This window comes from Bacillus rossius, chromosome 2, assembly GCF_032445375.1.
Source record: "Bacillus rossius redtenbacheri isolate Brsri chromosome 2, Brsri_v3, whole genome shotgun sequence".
NCBI classification, from domain to species: domain Eukaryota; kingdom Metazoa; phylum Arthropoda; class Insecta; order Phasmatodea; family Bacillidae; genus Bacillus; species Bacillus rossius.
In genome coordinates this window covers 58,980,255-59,001,823 of record NC_086331.1, presented here as the reverse complement: position 1 = coordinate 59,001,823, position 21,569 = coordinate 58,980,255, and the positions used below count along the sequence as shown (strand labels likewise).

At 39.7% G+C, this 21,569-nt stretch overlaps 1 protein-coding gene across 7 annotated transcripts in view; it reads right to left on the bottom strand.

The window, feature by feature from the left end:
* LOC134529311 (ephrin type-A receptor 4) overlaps positions 1-21,569 on the bottom strand; it is a 396,457-nt gene that overhangs the window by 265,586 nt on the left and 109,302 nt on the right. For 5 of the 7 annotated variants that reach the window (XR_010074530.1, XM_063363232.1, XM_063363230.1 and 2 more), the window contains exon 2: positions 492-638. The gene's annotated coding sequence lies outside the window, so the exon portion shown is untranslated. Of the gene's footprint in view, positions 1-491; positions 639-9,832; positions 9,857-21,569 lie in introns of those variants that run through there. The other 2 variants (XM_063363233.1, XM_063363231.1) reach the window with 2 other exon arrangements.

The window sequence follows — 21,569 nt, the reverse complement described above, 5'->3', positions numbered from 1 at the left end:
TGCAAAGCGAAGGCGATTACGTATTTAGACAATGGACTGATAGTATATGCCGATTCTCGACTTTCCAATACGATTCGTCACTATAAATATTTAGATCAGCTGATTTTTAAATTAATATGTAGGCCGTAACCCCAAAGACAATGTGTTAAAATAAAATTATTAAATGTATGAAATGTAACTTCAAGCAGCTCATGTTTATATGTTGACCATGTGTTCTGAGACAAAACTGTAAACATTAATACGTTAAAACTCAGGCATACAAAGTGAAATGGTATGTTGTAACCAAAAAACTATAAAAACTAAGTTCTCTACGGCATGATTTACCTCAACGATATCCCAACTACGTCCTCCACGACATGCTTTACCTCAACTATGTCCCAACTTAGTCCTCGCGTTATGCTTTTTTGACAGTTCCATTGGCAAATAAACCATTACATTTTTGGGCCACAAATTCGTTTGCTTTGGGCAGCTGTGTTTGACTAGCAGCTCACCTCATCACAGATGTGCGCTGTTGCTTCCGTGCTCAGCTGGGCTGAGCTGGGCCAGGCTGGGGCTGCGCCAGGCTGGGGCTAGGCCAGGCTGGGGCTAGGCCAGGCTGGGGCTGCCGCTCACACTTTCATCCATCTCCGACCTGCATGCTGCAACACGCACGCAGTGCATCGGTTACTGAGTTCACACGTTATCCTTGAATGCCTTTTTTTAATTTAAAGACAGTATGGATGCAAGTGTGAAAACAACAAGTTTCAGGACAATGCATATATTCTGAACACGTTTAGATTCTTCATCATTTAAATGTAAATGACTTGCAGCACATACGCATCGGCTTCACGTTGATGACAGGACAACAGTGATTTACGACCATGAGCGACCATTCTTAAATGCTTGATTATATACTGGCCATTTTAATCCATCCTGGATTGAAATGGCAATCAATGCTCAAATGTATTCCAGAGCATATTTTGACAGGATTTACAGCCAGAACTTGATTACCAAATGTTCGTATTAGCTATAATGCATCATAAGTGTGAGCACCGCCAATAAACACTAAGTAAACCAAAAACTCAATACCAGAAGGGCAAGTCGAAAACCATTTTGAGCCTGGCTAACTGCAAAATGAAAATAAAAGGCAAGATGAAGACAATAGAATGCGAAACATAAAAATGGGTATGCCTACAATTGCTTTGAATACATTTCTGACTCAAGGAGGAACAAGGAGAGGTATGTGGGAAAAGTAATTATTGTGCGATTTCACATGAAACCACAACACTTTACTATAAAAAATACTCGCAAAAAATATTATTACCATTTCTAATGTGGGGAGAAACTGTGTTCGTAATAAATAGCCCAATTAAGTTTAATTATAGTTTTATTGAATACTAATATTTACATTAATAATAAATAATTGTACTTAAAAAAATGTTCGATCACAAGTCACTGGCACTTAAAAATGTTTATTCCCAAGTCACTCAATGTCTGTAAAGTTCCGCAGTTCGCACTACTCACTGGAGCTAGGCTCAACAGTGGTTTGCCCCGTACCTCACGCCTTTCCACACACACACAGTCTTGCGCCATTCAGTCGCACTCTCGATTCCGTCGCTCCGCGTCACCCACTCTCGAGTGGGGTCTCTCGCCCTCTTCGCCGAAGTCGCACTTTCCTTCGCTCAGAATCCGCTCGGAACTTCCGCGGAGGCCGGCGACGTAGCTTATGTATTCATGCGTCGTCCTTTCAGAACCGACAAGAGGGGCTGTGATGAATCGCATCATCCCGGGCCGTCCAGATGCACGAACAGTCCAGAAGGGCTGCGTCCATTATCGCTACTCCGTGCTGCGGCCACCGGGATTCCCAAGGTCGCTTAGCGATAGATACCAGTGCCGAGGAAGGACGATGCACGGGGAGTGGAGAGGTGAGGAAGGGGGTAGCGATGACCCTTGTAATCCGGCCAGGCAAGTGTGGCATGCCTTAAGTCAGTGGGCCACACATGATAACGCATGACGCCTGTGGCCTGGCAGGGCGGCCAGCCTGCTCCGGACCAGGCGTGTATCGCGGTCCTGTCTCTGTTCGTAACACGGTCCCCTCCTTAGAATTCTCTGCTTCTTCCTGTTTTGCTAGAGGCAGCTGCCGTGGTGCCTGTCGGTTCTACATCACCTGTGTTGATGCCATGGTAGACCAGGCTTGCTCTCCGAAGGTCAGCATTCCCTAAGGAAAATACATCCCGGTTGCTTACTAGAAAATCTGTGACTTCTATTTCTTCATTCTTTAGATTATTCGGCATCGACTTAGTAAATGTTTTATATTTGGGTTAAGTAGTTACTCGGCATGTATAATATGTGAGGAAGACTCACACTGGCCTACCCAAGAGACTGCTTCGCAGCTAGCTATTGGGTCTCCCTTTTTAAGAAACCTTATTTGATACTCGAGGTTCGCCACCCAGACTGTTACAACCTCGCCGAACCTTGCAATGCTTCGTGCGACCAGGAGTATCTTCAATCGTAATATAATATCATACTCTATCACGTAGCTCATGTTTCTCCTAGGGTCTCCCATAATCCTAGCTGTTATTATCTGCTCATAGTTTGCTGAAATATAAACATATTAGCTAACTACCACTTGCATTACAGGAACTTCTAATTGGACAGGAGTAAATAAGGCCACCTCTTCATCTTTAATACGCAGTATCTGTCCTTCCATGTCAATAACGAATCCATATCGATTCATGATGTTCACTCCTAAAATTACCTCATCAGTGATATCAGCAACAAGAAAGGTCTGTGATATAGGCCAAGTTCCAATCCTTACCTCCAAATTATGCTGTGCATGCACAGGTGAAGCATCTCCGGTGGCTGTTTGAGTCTATGTGGGATGGGTGTTCTCTTCAGCTTTTCTCTACGTACAATGTCTGTACGAAATATAGATGCCAATGCTCTTGTGTCAACAGTAAGTAAACACTCCATCCACTGACCAACAAACTGACATGGCCTCTACGAAATACAGAACCAGAAAAAACCTTAGGGGCTACCATTTCCTGGAGAGCTGCCATGCGCCCCCTCACAACTGCCATTGCTCGTTTCCGTGTTGATCTTCCTGTTTCTCTTCCTGCTGCGATGTCTTCCTGCATATCGGACAGTCCCACTGGATGTGTCCTGGTTCAATACAGACAAAGCACTACGGGCATCCTCCTGCTCTTCTGATCTGGGTACCTGCAGTATTATTCAGCAGATTCTTCAATGCCCTGAGAATATGTACTTCATTAGTGAAGTTTCTGGCTTTTGATCCATTGTAGGGCTCCAGTCCAGCTACCCTTGTCCTGATGCTTGTGTTTCTTGAGGCACTGCATGCTGCCTAAATTTCCAGGGCATGGACCAAGGCCTCGCAGCTCGTCTTGTGTCGGGCCAAACAAAGAGTTTCCTGAACCTCCATATCTCTGAGCCCATCTATAAAAGCACTAGTGGCTAGCTGCTGGCGGAACTATGTTGGTGCTTCTGGGTAGGCGAGGTGCACGAGTCACTCAATGTCGGCTTCGAATTCTTGGAGGGTTTCTGAATATCTCTGTCGATGTGTCTTCAGGGCTGTTCTATACACATTACCCATGTGTCAGTCGCCATACCTCGGCCTAAGGCCTCTACTAATACTCCATAGTCTTCCTGGTCTGGGATTCGTATTGTCTGCAACACCTATAGTGGGGATCCTCTCAAGGCCACTACAAGTACCGTAGCCTTTTCTTCCTCACTACAACCAGTGCCTTCTGCAGCTGCCTCGAACTGTCTTCTGTACACTGTCCACAAAGATTGACCATCGAAGGTGGGTGGCTTGAATTTTGAGTCACCATTGGAGGTTCCCTACACCTTATCATGCTCGGAGTATCTCTTCCGGCTTGCAGCAGCTGCAGCATCCTTAATCATACGATGGCACTCCTCGGTTACAGGTGTTACACGCTGTTCGATGATCTGCTCGAGCTGAGCTAGCTGCTGCTCCTGTCTGGCAAGTTGTTGTTCTCTTTGTGCAAGGTGCTACTCAAAACACTGAATGTACTCTACTTTAGAACTGGATGTTAATTTCATCGATCTTCTACTTCATTTCTTCTTGTGCAGCAACTATTTCGTTTCGCATCTTTTCTTGGTTTTTCTTTATGTCTTCGCTTGGTCTTCATGGCATTCTTCATCTATTCTTGGCAATTTTTCATTTTGTTCTTCATCTCATCCTTTATCTCCTCTTGGTTACTCTCCATTTTAGGATTCATGTTCTCCTTGCCCTTCTTCATTTCATCCTGGCTACTCTTCATTTCATCCAGACTACTCTCCATTCTCTCCTGATTACTCTTAATTTCATTCTTGATTTCGGCCAAGAATGCCATTACATTCTTAAGTTCGTCGGCCCCCATCTTTATTGTCTACATACACTACCAGCCTGTCACTATAACTACTGTACTGTAATTTTACCTACGAGCTAAAGTAACTTTTAACTAGCTTCACTACAACTACACTTAAAACTAACTACGGTTCCTAACTCTAATTGCAATCTCAAAAAGCTAAATCCATTTTTTAATCCACTATAAACTAATCCTTAATTCTTTAATTAGGGCTATTCCGATTCTTACACCACAATGTTACGATTTATAATGTGGGGAGAACTGGGTTCGTAAGGATAACCCAATTAAGTTTTATTACAGTTTTATCGATTACTAATATTTACATTAATAATAAATAATTGTACTTAAAAAATGTTCGATCACAAGTCACTGGCGCTTAAAAATGTTTATTCCCAGGTCACTCCATGTCTCTCAAGTTCCACAGTTCACATTCCTCACTGGGGCTAGGCTCAACAGTGGTTCGCATTTTATCTCGCGCCTGTTCAGTGACGAGACGCGTCATCCCGGACCGAACAGACGCCCCAACAGTCCAGAAGGGTTGCGTCTATTCTTGCTACTCCTCGCGGCGGCCCGCGGGATTCCCGAGGTCGCTTAGCGATAGATACCAGTGCCGAGGAAGGACGATGCACGGGGAGCGGAGAGGTGAGGAAGGGGGTAGCGATGACCCTTGTAATCCGGCCAGGCAAGTGTGGCATACCTTAGGTCAGTGGGCCACACATGACAACGCATGAAGCCTGTGGCCTACTGTCTGCGTTCGTAACAATATGTATATAAGCCCCACAACACTACGATCTTATTTTCCAAAAAGTAGCTGGTTAAATTACTAAAACTTTGCTTTATTTTCCTCCCCTCTTGCATTGCGTTGCCTTGATTACTTTAAGTGCCGTACTAAATAAAAAAGCTTGGTACTTATCAAACTTCTATTTGTTTAACAGTTTTGTATGTTATTCCGTTGAATATTTTGTTTTCTGAAACATGTGAAAACATAGTAAAAAAAGTGCGGCATAAGCTCAAAAATTTTTATTCTAATTTAGGCTCTTCGTATTGCAAGACTCGTCAGCAACACAAGTCAGTAATATTTTTTATCATATTCATTTAGTAAATAAAATGCATGGATATGAACTCCAATGTCAACATCAGGCCAGCTTTCTCTACGGATTCTCCGTCAATCTATCCGCACAAGAAACATCTTCAACACTCACAACGAATTATTGCTATGTCAAATATTTGAATGTGTTACGCTTTTTTAAACATGCCTGGTAAAGCAGATTTTCCAGAGTTCTTGAAAGTTGAAAAAAATAACGCAATAAGTTGTAAACACATATGAGTACAGAGAAGACAGAGGATAAAATATTGTAAAGTGAATGATTTACAAACACACCCAATACAGAGTTGTAAAGAATATATTAGTTACGTGGTGAATGTGTTAATTACCCAAAGCTTTAAATGATATTGCGATTACACTATAAGTTATTACCTACAGTATTTGTCATTACCTCTTGCTTAAAAGTTACAGTAGAAACGTCTTTGTGATGTTTCACAGAGGTATGATCAGGAACATTAAAGTGATTCGCAATTTTAAAATGATCTTTAAAACTAGTGAAATCAAATATTCGAACATAAACTATAAAATACAAAAATTTATGTAAATTTTACACGACAAAATGAAACATGCACTATCTGTTAGCAGCAAAAGCCATAAAACATCAAGTTCACATCAAATTGAAGTATCGTGAGGGGAAGGGGGGGGAGTGTCCACTTCACTTTACCTCAATTACGTTAACAAATAGATAAATGACAAAGAAGCATTGGCCCTAGTAACAGGGTCAGGCCGAGTGCCAGACGTGTTGTGCGGAAAGTTAAGCCAAAAAAAAACCCTAAAGAAAAAGCATAAATATCGTGGCAGAAATACACAATTTTATTATTATTTAACTCAAGCCCCATATGAATATGGAGGGACAACACATGACAAGTGAACTGCCAATAAAGAGGGAGCAATGTAAAGTACAAAAAAATTACGTAAATACACGTGATCAATACAAATAGTCAGTTACAATTTACGTGCTATCGTTATTTGAAATCCATACAAGAAACTCCAGAGAGAATGCTGTCAGTCCGGACGTGAGAGGTGCGGCGGAGAAACCGGCATACGCCCCAACGAAAAAATGGGTCAGAAGCAAGTAACAAACTCGAAGTAAGCACAAGGCAGACAAGGAGGCCGGAAAAAATTTAACCTTAACAAAACACATGGCCTCGAAGAGAACATAAAAAAATAACTAAGGAAAGCCAAATAATGCAATTTAGGTAAAACACACTGGCAATGCAAACCAGATAATTACGAAATAGAGTCGGTGTCCTGCAAGCATTACTTTACGAGCCCAAAAGAAAAAGAAGGCAAACATGGGCGCAGAAGGCAAACTACTGAACTATCAAGAAAAAATATATAAGACACCGACCAGAAGGCACATCCTAGCCATGTGTAACATGGCGCAACACCGAAGCACCCCTCACGGCGATCGCTCCCGGAACAGAACAGAACGAGCAAATGAAAAACAGCCCTATATATAAAAAAATCCAGATGGCGCTAGTGTTGCATTCAGTAGGCCTGGAAGGAGGTGCCTACGTCACGCGGACATCAGAAGGGATGACGGAAGGGGGATTTAAGGGGAACGAGGGAAGGGGAGGAGCCGGCGGGCGTCTGAATGTCGACGCGCAAGTTGCAAAATGAAAATACGAAATTTTTCACAACAGCAAAGGCTAAATTGCATACAAAAGGAACAGAAAGGTCCTACACAGACATCAAAAATATCAAAGAAGTATACGACAGAGCCGTGGCAATGATGTAACATCACGATAAAACTCATTATAATTGCTTGCATAATTTGCCTTTTATTTTATAGCAACTAGATAACTAATTATAATTACGAATGACTCAATCTTTGCTCAAGATTAAATAACTGTTCATTATAATGTTATTCTTCTTACAAGGGCGAACAAGTCAAAATAAATAATGACGCATGTGCTTTTTTAAATGAAGCTTAATAAAAAGATTACGTAATACATTATATGAAATGTTTTCGAATATTCGTGTATGCTACTTCGCTACATGGTAGTCCGATTAGCGTAGCGCCTTGCTACCTATCTCTCGATATTTCGGCTTGTTACCGGAGATCCGGTTGCGAGAAGTGGCGTAGCTAGGACGCCACTGTTCTCGATTTTGAAGTGTTATGTCGGGGATTCTGATGACGCGACACTTCGAATAGCTACGAGACCTTTTCAGGGTGGGATTTGGCCGGTATATAAGAGACAGAATCTGCCTGCGGGTAGTGTGTGTGACAATGACAAAGGTTGGTGGCGACACTGGCGAGTGTGCGACATTGGTGGCAATACCAGCGAATCCTCGGAGAGATAAGAGAAGTGAAGTGAAGATGGTGAGTGACACCCTTGGCGAGCGGTAGTGGGCGACAAGGGTCAGGCTTCGTGTGCGAAGATCATCAGGGGACAGTGTCGCGGCGCAGCAGCCAGTGCTAGCAGTGTGTTGGGACCGAGGTAAGCGGTAAGAGACGAACAGTGGAGAGAGAGAAAATTGGACATACGAAGGTGTGATAAAATCTGTGTACATACATTTGGATTGTTTAAATTAAATTAATAGTGCAAATTAGCTAGAAAATAAAACTGATTTAATTAACTGGGCTATCCTTTCCGGTCCCGGTCCATTTTTTTTTTTACTCGTAACAATATATTCTCCGCTACGTGGATTTAGTCCGAGAAAAACAACTGAATTTCCACTTAGAAAGAATCTATTCAGTGAGATATTGAATTGATTACGAAAATTTAAGAAAAGCAAGAAGAAAAGGAATAAAGCCTTTTTTGGCGTCAATATTTAGATAAAAGCACAGTTTATATTATTCTTAAAACAAAGGAATAACCAAAAAGAAATGGTATTTACTGTACAACGTTACAAACTTCGTGATGTTTATCTACACTGTCAGCACTCCAGGAGTTATTGTGTTATTGACACCTTTTTTTTTCTTGGAAAGCATATTAAGAAAGAAACAATACTACTGAAATGCTTGCACTTCGCTGGCGTCCATTCGTAAAGAAAATGATGACGGACATAAAAATCAAGGACTTTAGTTACAGCTCACATAAACGTCTTGATTTAAGTGATAAACTGAGGTTGGGAACGAACACACATGCCTCGCCACATGACCTATGCGACCACGGCGACCGAGGACATTTTCAAAGGCAATTACGTCTATCGTAAGTCACGTGCGTAAGCTATCAATAGATAGGCCTACCCTGCGATTTCGTGTTATTTTCCCAGCAGGTTAGACTCAAAACAACACTATATTATTTTTTGTTGTATTATTAAATCGTCGAAGATATGACAAGTACAACGCCTCCCTGAGACAATCTTTAATATATAGTTCTTGAGCTGCCTCGTTACCTGTGGACGACGAGGGCAGAGAAGTTACTACCAACAGGGAATGTAGCCAATAACATCTAGCCACTTTCCGGCAATCTACATGACTGTGGAGGCTAGCATGCGGGTATAAATGTGTCGCGAAATAGTATAGTGTTTAACTATTAATAGAGCCACGATAATTCCAATGATTCATTGAGCAACAAAGTAGACTTAAAGCACGCATCCAATCGTTTTACGTTAAGGATTGGATTACAGTGCATTTGACACGCCCTTATTAACGACCCTGAGCCAGTTGCAAACAATGAGAAGTGATTACCCATCAAGTGTACCCCGCAAAGAAATTATCTTTTATATCTGGTTATCGACCAATGTGCAAGTTAAAAAGGCCTGATTATGTACAGTATAGTTTAATCTGACCAAGGGGTGTATTCACTAACTTTTTGAAGTGACATATTTCGAAATTGAGATCAAAAGCCATGATATTGACATGATTTGTTTTCAGGTCGATTCTCTAAGTTCTATGATCATCTAGTGTTCTACTGTTCTTAACTTAATGAATCGAAGGTAGCATTAACTCGCTACTGACCTAAAATATCGAAATAAAATGGCGGAATGATGAACTGAAATGTACAAAAAAAAGAAAAGCTGAAAGTTAAGGCAAGTGCTGTTAAGTGACTAAAGATAGTGAAAAGCCTCCCCCTGGAGTGAAATGAATCCGCATAATAATCGTGGATTTAACTATCAATGATTTCCTTTCGGGGACTGTAGGTTGGAAACTATAAATCACTATCAAACCGAAACATCTTCATGAAGAATTGTGCAATTCCATTCTAATCGTTCGAGGGATACGCCTATAGATATTTCAAAATAAATTTCATAGAAGGAAACTACCTGTTAACCGGAGAGCGCAGGAGTCAACGCCCATTTAGCGATTTTGTGCAAAGCCATGCGTCTTAAAGCCACGTTACTTCTTTTGTTAGCTCTCTGCATTCTCGGAAGCTCAGGGAAGCGTTCTCCGTGGCGTAGAAGCGTTTACCTGCAGTTGTGTGAGACGGGCAACGGAGTCGGTCCCAGCTAACGGCACACGCAGCTCGGCGTTTACCGCGGGTCGGCCGGCCAATAAAGAGCGGCGGTGAACTGGCAACGCCGACGCGGCTCCCACTGAATAGTCCGGGGGCGAGAGAGAAGGAGAAGGAGAAAAGGGAGGGGAAGGGTCAATTACGCGGTCGGACGCGCTAGTGCGCAGACCATAGGCGATCCACTCAGCAAGGGTATGCGCTTGCTTTCCTCCGAATAGAAAACTTAACCTGTTATCTTTCTTAAAGCCAAATCACGTAAGCAACTGTTTCTTACGCAATAAGAAAAATAACCATAAAAGGGACATTATAAGTTATTTACAAGGTAGTAGTTACAAATTTTCAGTACCAGCAATCACCTGTATACAGGACATTCCATAAGTCACACACAGGAAAAATTCGCGGATTCATATTACGATAGGCTAGACTCCAAACACGTTTACCTTTTATGCTGCGTCTGTGATTGGGTTAGAGTTTACCTCGAGGACTCAGCCAATGAATAACTAACATCAACGAAAGAAGTGACAAATCATAAACAACCAGTTAACAGGTATCACGAGTCAGTAGCCAATGATCAGATGTAATTTTACCGTGTAGGTACGTAAAGGATTTTGAAGTCTATTAGACGTTACTGAAACTACGAATATTCCCAGTCCTAGGCATAGTTTATAACAGTACCAACCCTGAAAAACAAAAAAAAGTTTGTGACATTAAAAAAAAATTTCCACACAGACCCTAAAAAATATTGTGTGGTGACAAGAAAATATTTTTTGTATTCTAAAAAAACCTGGTTGCTTGATGTCTTTTTTAATACGAGGCCACATAGAAAGCTATGCTATGTTCTCGAAGTTCGCTGTGTTCGCTGCGCCAGGTGGCCAAACAGATCAGTCTAGTTCGCAATGTTGGAGAGACACATCCCGTTGGATTCAAGTGATAATATTCTGCTGGCATTCACAGTATGTAAAAGTAAAAAGAAATTGGTTCATTAGGTTTGTTTTATCATTTGTTCAAGCAGTTGCTATTGAGGACGAAACCAAATTGATGGATCATTTCAAAATAAATACAACTCAGTTTGATAGCATTAATTTGAAATTAAATCCCACGAATTGTCCTGCATTTATTCCATAAACATGGATATATTTTCTTAATACTTCAACGAACGTTGCATTCGACATGACTATTTAAAGCACAATACTGAGAAAAATTCAACTTCATAAAAAGCAAACGCAGAAGTAAAGTACGATTCCGCGCGAAAACAGCTGTATTTGCTTATCTGCGTAAGTGCGAAGTCAGCGACGTTTATTAAAATAGCCGAGAACCAGACACCCAGCAATTTCGCCAGGATCGACAACATAGCGAACATAGCGAACATAGCGATCACGGCTTTATGAGGCCAGTTATACCTGAGATGCAGCTGGCTATATTTTGCTCGCGTAGCGAACATCGCTAGCATCGCGAACATAGCGCCTTGTGTGGCCATAGCTTTAGTGGACGGTTACAATCGAAGCTGTAGTAAAAATGTAAGAAGGTGTAAAGTTTAGCCTGTCGCGAAATTAACCCGCAAATTTTTTTCTGGTTATCACCAACACTAGCAAAGATCGATGAGGGAAGTTCCTTCTGATGTCACACCAACAAGTGTAACAACCATTCCATCTCAGAATTATTTAATATTAACTGTGCCTGTAGTATTGATAATAGCTAGCGACTGGGAAAATTCGTGGTTTCAATTTTTTCTAGAATAGACTCCACGATCCCCTACATACCCTGGAAAATTCCACAAGATCATTGAATACTGACTAGTGAAACCTATCAACTGGGATGCTTCCGATTTAATATTGCATTGAAGTTTTTCATCGACTCAAAATTCCTTCAGATAAACTGTGAGCCAATCAGAAGCAATAAGAAGGTATATGAGTACTATAAGAATGGGGCTCCTGGCACTGGGTTCTGGGTGCGAAGCCTGGAGCCGACCGCCATTTTGAATTGTGATGTCACGGCAGTCATCTTTAAAGATGAATTCACCATTGCAAGTTTCGTTACGGTCAGCATTTTGAATTGTTACATCATGGCAGCAATATTTAACAATGATGTCAAAGTTGCACTTTTCGTTATGATCGCCATCTTAAAATTCCATAAATATTAAGCTACAAAATCAGGAAAAAAATAAATTTCATAATTTTTTTAAAAAATAATAATAAATTAATAAAAACCATTCCATCATCTTGAAATTGGTCAGCCATCTTGGAAATACGTATCTTTTGAACTATAAAATCGGAACTAATTTTAGAATTTATTAAAAAATTTAATAATAAAATGTACACCATTTTTAAATTTGTCCGCCAACTTGGAAATTCGTATTTTTAAAGCTATAAAATCGGGAATTTTTTTAAAATAACAAAAAATTCATTTAATTAAATGTTAGTAGTAAAATTTATTAAAAGGTACTGGGTTCGAACCTAGCGAGGTCGTTCCAATAAAAATGGCGATGGCTCCTTCCTCTACGGAAGCCACCGACAGACTGACCTCCCACCACTAATACCAATACAGATATTACATCAGCCAGTATCATGTCATTATGACCATCTTGTTTTCGTCCGCTGAATGCCGCCATATTGGATTCGACATATTTTTTTACGTTTGCTAGAGAATGCTGTTGCCATATTTATTTAATTTTTATACACTAGTGTCCAGTATTTATTTATTACCAGGGTGCCCGCCATCTTTTCGGCCATATTGCCCCTCATCTGGAAATTCTATAATTAATTAGCAGAAAATTCGAGGCAAATTCCAAATATATTAAAAATAAACACTAGTTAAATTATGATTGATTCGATCGATTCCTGTCCTCGGTTCGATCCTTGACTGATACAAAAAAAATTAATTAAAATGATAAAATGTGACAAGTTCGATAAAAAATTACTAACAGACAATTTTTTGGAGTTGCTTGGATTCTGGCTTGTAACCATGTCTAAGGCAAAGAAATAACTGACTTTTGATCGATGTTGCAGTCACCATTATCAATGAGCCATTACCTACCTTAGTTACCAACTTCAGACAATGGCCGCGAAAGTCTACGATCATTACTAAATAGTTTATTACGTAATTTCTACTCTACTAAAAGAACAAAAACCAATACATTACTAGTATTTCTCGATATCTGCATCTGCTACCCACGAATTAAAGCCAAGTGGGAAGCCCCACCACTTAACGCAGGATCGTCCATTTCTTCGTTTGAGAATCTTCTTCACCAAGTACGTATTGGGATGCATTGTAGGCAGAATCTCTTCGGCATAGAAGCTGCCACGAATAGGCTTGTGGTACAAATCTTCACGGTAGTAGGTCCTAGGTTCCCATTAGCGAACATGGATCACACGGAAAAGTTCGGGAATACAATTCGCAGTGAAACCTTTCTCGAAGACGGCTTTCTGACAGGAGATCCGCACAATATAACCAACGTTGGCTTGAAGGTTTCGTGGATCTTTCTTCTTCGTGTTGGAAAACCCTGTTCGAAGCACGTGATCATCCTTCAAGTTTTTAGGCCTCATTTTCGTGGTAGAGTGCACCATGGAATTGCATTCACTTATTAGTTTCCGCAATATATCCAGCCAATAGTAATTTCCATTAGCTGTTAACTGTCAACACATCATATTGCGCAAAGTTATGTTAAACATTTTGACAACTGAGGCTTTGACATTACTAAATGTAGAGTAGTGTTTGATAACGTACTTTTTCATCAAAGCTTTGAAGGTCATCTTGTAGAATTCTTTACCAAGATCCGTTTGCAGGCGCAACCGTACACGTCCATCACACAAAATGTCTCTTATGGCCTTGGTTACTTCAATTGCATTCTTTGATTTCACATATCTGTCATAAGCGAACTTGCTATACACATCGATGACCATTAACATGTACTTGAAACCATTATTCATTCGGGAATATGGTATCATCTCAAAAAGGTCCGCTTGGAATAAATCATCAAGTATATACGCACTAGAATTTAGGCCGAAGGTATTTTCGTCTTGCAGGAGCGTTAAGTTCGCGAGCGATTTCACTTCGAATCATTGTATCTAGCCGGCTTACCTCAGTTCTTTGTGTATGGAGACTATTTTGTTGACACGCGAATAGTTTTCTGCACTAAGAGAACCAAGTCAAGTAAAAGTCTTAACCTGTAGATCAATTAGTTTCAGTTATCCCATTATACATAGACAAAGTTCTGACCACTTACTAACCTTTTTTAAACCTTCGCCATATACTGTTATATCATTGAAGAGATTGATGAGAATGTCGTTATTTTCCATGATCTTCGTCTTTATAAATGCCACTTACTGTATCATTATCACTAAAATGCGTATAAATTAGTTTTAGAAATTTTTTACTCTTGCAAATCATCGCGGGAATAGCCTTTAGGTTCCCTGCGAAACAGCAATTCGAACCTACCTGGAGTCCCTTGTGTTTTGTACTCTTCTACACATATAATTTCTGGTAAAAGGGCTATTTCTTTAGCACCGAAGAACCATCTATTATATTGTCTGTACACTATGTAGGCTGTCTCATTATTTAGATTCAAAAAAAATCTCTAGCGTTGCCAGACTATCGCTTTAACTAGATGTCCGAGTTTCTGTAATTTTTTATTGTGCATATAATCTGTATTCGTAAAGTCCTCTTCTTTTGGAGCTGGTTCATATTTCCACTACTTTGCAGTAGGCATCTTATCATCAACTTCTCTCTTCACATTGATGGGTAGTTCTTCCTTATTTTAAAGTTCGTCGAAACGATTAGTGATTGGTTAAAATCTCTCTTCATTTGAAATTTAATGTGCAAGTATGGTTCTTCTAGCACCTAGATATTTTTCATGAAAAGACTGTAAAGCACGATGAAGATTACTGGCCAAATCCGACATTCTACTGGCGGAAAACAGATTGCAAGAGTTCCTTTTATACTTTTTATTCGTTCACGGAAACTTATTCCCTGTGGTAAGCAAGAACTGTACTCTTTGTCAAGTGAGTTAGTGATGAATTCAGAATACTTTTAAAAACCCACAAATCGTCATGTCTTTGCACATTCGGTCATGTCCCTAATTCAAGAATCCGAGGCTTCCATAAGCTGGTCGATTGCTAGCATGTACTCTAGTAATTCCTTTTTATACTTTCTACTTTTTGAGCCAGTAGCGAAATGTATTTCCGGGAATCAGTATCGTGCGACTCGAGAACACTGTGCCGTTAGGTAGTACGGCCATTCCATGCCAAAAAGGACCAAATTGTGTACAACTAAAACATAACATAAAATGTTTTTATAAGACTATAACTACCCAACATATCCTTAATTAACCATAAATGTATACATTTTTCGATTTTTTTTAATTTTTCATACATAACTTTTCATTTTCAAATGGGTACCTAATAATTACCATGTATTATAGTATAAACAAGTCAAGTTGGCGCTCCTTTAACATTGGCTATATATGTTTTTCTTTAACATCTGTGTTTTGGAGGGAAAAGACCTGTTCATTTGGCTTCCATCTGTATGGTTTTTGTGGTTTAAAGTTATTTTTCAGAGGTTTCAGCTAGTGTTTTTTGAAGACCTATTTGATAGTGTCCCGTCCGTAACAAAAAAGTAAGAAAGTTTATTACACGCATAAAATATTAATAAAGTAATTGTTTATCATACATGACTAGATACTACAACTAGATGTTAACAGAACCTCAAAGTTTAATGTTGATTATTAATTTTCTGGACTAATAAATCACTTTTTTAAGATTTGTCCTGTCCGTAACGTTTTTAAGATGTATTATAATATATAATAATTTTTTTGTTTTTTTGTAAATTATTGCGAATTTACCTAAACATGTGCTAATAACCAACATTCACATGAGAATTTCTATAGTAATATTAACAAATTTAGAAGCATGTAATGTACATAAATCTTTATTTTGAGAGTTGAAGCCAAGGAACAGAATTCCATATTACCGTAAAGTGTACACTGATTCGGAGACAGATGAAGAGTGTGTTGTGCAGAAGCTTAAGAACAATGTTCAAGGAGGGCAGTACCTACTCATTGAGCAAGTAGGGCAGAGTAAACATAAATATGTGGTGTTGAGCCAGGGAGGAGTAGAAGATGGCAGCATTGATATTTTCTACATGGAGCAGGTTGTACGCGATGGATGCCAGGACATTCTTTTTAAAACAATACGAGGAAGAAATATGTTGTGAACTTTTCAGAAGTGATAGGTTTACTTCCAGAACCTGAGTTAAAACAGCTTGGAGATAGGATTTATTACAAATTTGAAAAGATAATTCCTGCAATTATGTAGAATCTGCTTTTCTGAACTTAAAAAATATTTACGATACTGAAATGACTGATAATGTTAGAATTTTTGCTGTCGTGTTCATTAAGGAGTAACTTTTAAACCAAATTTTTATGTTCAGTAAGGTGGTATTGTAAAGTATATTTTGTCCCAGGTCATGTCCCGTCCGCAACAGTTCACTCACTAACAAACATTTTAACTGTTGCTTAAAACTTAATTTTTTATGTCATTATATAGTATACTTTTAACTTCTCGTTATCTAGATACTAAATAGTAAATTAATTTGGATAAAAACCACTTAATGATTTTCAGAAAATATTTAGTATTCCTCTTTGAATCAGAGGCCAAAAATAACTTTAAAATGGACAATTAATATCATCATATATGCTGATATTATTAAATGTAATTATGTTCTGTTCATTAAGAAAATTATTTAAGTCAAAGTACTAAATTAAGAGTTTTATTGTCATTCAGACTTTTCTCCCGTCCGTAACGTCCCGTCCATAACGTGTCACTCTCTCAAAAACATTTTATTGGTGGTTATTAAAACTAAGTTCTGATTTCAGGAGGTTATGCATGTTTGAACTAAGTACTACTATACAATGTATTGTAATAACTGGATGTAAATCACTTCATAATTCACAGAAAATATTCGGTGAAAAACTCACCTTTGCCGTCCTGTCCAAACTGTGTCCCGTCCGTAACAGTACCAAAAAGATGTATAATTCAAGGATCAAATTTAATAATTATCTCGTACATCAACAATTGGAAGGTGTTAATACGTACTAAGGGTGACTAACTGCAGATATTGATAAAATAGTTAAATAATATATTTGGGACAGTGTGCAACATTATTTTTAAGGTCTAATTGTCCCGTCCGTAACAATGGAATTACCCAGTAGCAACAGCTAAGATCAAGTTTCTAAATGCTATGACTCATGTTTGGATCGAAACCTTGTCTGTACCTGCCTTTATTTAGAGACCAAGAAAACACAGTCTACCTTTGCGTGTCTGCCCATGGAAAGGTACTCTAGTATTATGCCTTGCTTCTCGCACATGACATCAACGAATACAATTAATGAATTGGCTTTTGCTTCGCAAGGAGGCGGAACAACTGCCTTATGATTAATGGAAACTACTCCAAGCCTTCCACCGATCGTAGAATCGTAGCTAGACGCTGGTACTTTGGCTGTTGCAGCATCTTGGAGTAGAGGTTTACAGTTTCGAACCTAATACCGTTTGGTTACTTCAGCAAACTGAGTAGAATGCATGTTTTGTAGCAGATGGACGGACATGCCATAATGAATCACACAGTAGAAAACAACGATCCATGTCACGATTTGCACGCTCTGGCTTCATCTTCTCACGTAAATGCGCATGAGCAAACACACTTCTTGCTTGACGACTTGCATTGTACTGAAGAAATTGTATAAAAGCCACCACATTTGTACTTCTAGCACAGTTGTGCATAATGACTAGAAGAGGTAAGAACAAAAAACACATCGGTGCAGGACTCGTGAACTCGCTGATAAACAATCGGCCTTTCGAACTACACATTCCAGGATACAGGTTCTGCGGTCCAGGAAAGAATCTAGCCAAAAGACTAGCTCTAGTCACGTGAGAATTAATTCTCTTGAGAGAAGTGCAAGCAGCACGAAATTGCCTATTCCCTCAGCAAGGACTTGGAATCCATACACCGATCTGACGAGATACGCTGGCAGAGAAAGCCGAAAATATAACTAAATCACCCGACTCAAGACTAAGAGAGAAAATCATGGCATGGAGCATATCCAAAATATGAAGGCCAAGACTAAATTATGAATCGGTACTGGTCAAACCAGGCCCTGCTAAACCAAGCGTGAGAATGTTGCAGGCATGCATAAATACAAGAAAAAAGACAGACTCTCGACAAGATTATTGGCGGGTTTCTGGAGCTACTTATATCTGCATTGGGCGACCTCAGTGGCCTCATTGCTGCTGCGAGTAGTATAGTGCAAACAGTCAACACTTCGAAGAACGAGCGCAAGCAGTTTGAGGAAGCCACTGCCAAGAGTAAAAAAAAAATGGCACAAGACTCTACTTAAGACCCAATACAGCAAGTCGAGGCATGAGAAATAAACGAGTGAAAAAATCCTTAGTTCTCTGCCAAAGCATCGCTTACCAATATGAATTAAGTTTTAATTAAGTACACTCGAAAACTTAAAATACCACATTTAGAAGAAGTGTTTAAGCGAGACACTTTAACTACAAAGCCAAAGACTCGTGAGTGTGCAATTATCAATTTAGATTCATCGACAGGTCGTGGAACACACTGGGTAGCATACATAAAGTCTGTAAAAAAATACCCAGTACTACGACAGTTTCGGTGAATTGAGACCTCCGCTAGAACTATGGCAGTACCTGCGTGGGACAACGCTGTGCTACAATTACAAAACCGAACAGTCACCTGGCCAAACAAAATGTGGTCACTTCTCCCTTCACTTTTTAACTAAAAATATATAAAGGACATTCAGTCACGAAAATAAATCTGTCATATTCATCACATTTAAGTTGACAGGTCATAGTTCGGAGCTGCTGGCGGTAAATTTCTCGTCTCTGGAGTTGAAAGGAGAATGGTGTATCGGACTCGCAGATTTTCAAACTAAAATACCATACCGAATATTGACGAAGATAACTTAAGATCTGCTTTCTAATTTGTGATAGAACCCCTCATGAAATACAGTTACCTATTGGATCTTAGGAAATTGACGACATGGCAAAATGGCAAATTACATCAAGGAGAAGTTACCACAGGATGTAGACTTTCAAGTGCGTGGAAACCCAAATAAAAAAAAAATAATAAAAAAGCAGCAAATATGTAGAATTTACAAAATCTGGGATTATGGGCACGATTATAGGATTCAAACCAAAGATTTACGATGTAGGAAAAATGTACGAATCGACACGCGCAATAAACATATTGCCCGTGAATTTCGTACGAATAAATTGCAATTTGGCAAGTGGAATACATCTCAATGGAAGACTAAACAATATGCTACACGAGTTTTCACCAATGGTCCCACCCGGATATAAACTGGTTGAAGTCCCGCATAGTATCATTTACATACCAGTCGTCGTGAAGTGCGCACACGAAGTCGTCATCAGAATCGTTAACCAGCGAGAACGCTTGGTTAATTTTCAAGACCGGACAGTTATAAAAGAAATCGCATTGGCATGCGAAAGACTAGTTCTCTACCAAACATCGGTGCAATAACACCTGAAAGCGTAAAGTTTCTTCTCAGTATTGGGCAAGTGCCGAATCACAATTTAAAAAATCTCAATGTAGAAGATCCAGTCATTTTTGATGACAGTATTACGAAAATGGAACTGCACGAGTACCAGTCTTCCCTGCTCGGGCCGTATTCACTACTTTCTGAAATATGCATCGCTGTACAGCACCTATATATCTGTACTTTACCTTCGCAGTTATTTATTCGTATAAGAGGTACGCTGACAAAGGCAGATGGCACGCATCCGATAACGACGACATATTCTGCAACGGTATTCTTCGTCTAATCGAGCGCATTACCTATGTACTCAATGGCGTCGAGGTAGATCAGACAAATGCGGGCAGAACATCCACTGTGAAAAATTACCTTTCGCTCATGCCGTATGAACTGTCTGCTGCAAAGATGGGCCTGGTGGATGATTACAAGCTACCTGTTTATGCCGAAGGAAAATTCGAAGTACTATGTTTAACTCTGTCCATACTTTTGAAGACTTAAAGCATATCGTCGGCTTACTTCTAAAACCTCGTAACTCCATTTCAGTCAATTTTACAGGAGAACTTATGAGCTTTTGGAGCACGGTTTCGACTGACAAAGATACGAGGTTTTATAATTTGTGAATAGAAAAGAGACTAACTAGAGTTGACTTACGAGGTTTTATCAGCATATGCGCTATGAAAAAATGAAAAACAATTACACCAAACACAGCCGGAATATAAAACTGGGAAAATCTGGACTTACAAGGTTTTAGAAGTAAGCCGACGATATATATCATTAATTCGAAACAAGAACTAGTACTGCTTCTAGCCAATACGCTTACTTATTCAATTGCCGCTGCTGTAGAAAATCCCCTAGATGTATCGTTAACACTACTGTCTATCGAGTGGATGCTGCCACACTCCAAATGACCATGATCGAACTTATCAAGATGCTGAAGAATGTAGAAAATGGCAAGAACATTGATGTACCATTCCGATCCTGCAGCCTGAAAATGTATCCAGCCTTGCCTCAATGTCAGTGTATCAATTTGATAGTAAAGTCTACCTTTGCTATGTAAAATCCAAGATACATCATTGTCAGGCTTCAGACTGGAAGACAACTCAATGCAGGAGTGAGCCACTCGGTTACTGTCAAATAGGTACGTAATGTAAAAATATTTTTAAATATCGAAAGCTATCCGTATGTTAACATCAACATGAACTTTGAAAACAAACGATTTCTTCTCGCATATAAAATGTATGCCAAGTTTCAGCAAGAATACAGTCACCGATACTGAGTACAGACAGTTTCAAGAACAAGGCTCCATTAATGGTGTTTGATGTTTCTAAACAGGACTATCGAATAAATTCAAACATCATTGTATGTAGGATCGATTTATCAATGAACGGAAATATTCCACCAACATCATAAAACTGCCGAGACAAGCTTGTGAAAATTCTCTCATAAATAACGATGCATTTTGCGGGATTAATTTAGTTGCGGCCGAGAATTGCTAGCTTCAAGATGTACTGCAACCGGCAAGGTTTCCAGAGCCAAAACGAATTCATCCTAAAGAAGATTGCCATCACATACGAGGATGGCCTGGAGTAGGATGAAGGTAAATTCCGTACCACCAAGTGAAAAATACTCAAGATGATTTGCTAGCGCAATTTCCGCATGGCATCATTTATGTCGCCGGACCTGTGCTGAAGAAATTACTGAGCAAGTTTTGCGATGGAGCCACCTAATTTTATACCTGCAGACCGACTGTGGCTGTCCTTACCTGCGCAAGCTTAGTGCAATGTATGATGAGCAGTCATACGACAAATCTGAACGAGTATGTGACTGTACAAACTCTAAGCTCTTGCCAAATGTCACTCGCAGTGTGAGGTTCGTGCCTTCAGTTGTCGTCCGACCTGCTAAAAGATGTTTCGTTTAATCCTGCCCATATGTATGTGAGTGAGACCTAGCTATAGCAATGTCGAGTACAGCTACTGGGATGCCGGATATAAACGCATATATACGGAAAACTGTGATGGAGGCTCTCAGCACTGGCAGTTTTCGCACTTTCCTGTTTCCTACGAACCGACTCAGCAGCTGCTAGATTGCTACAAACCTGGAAACTGTGCCGTCTACCACAAGACTGC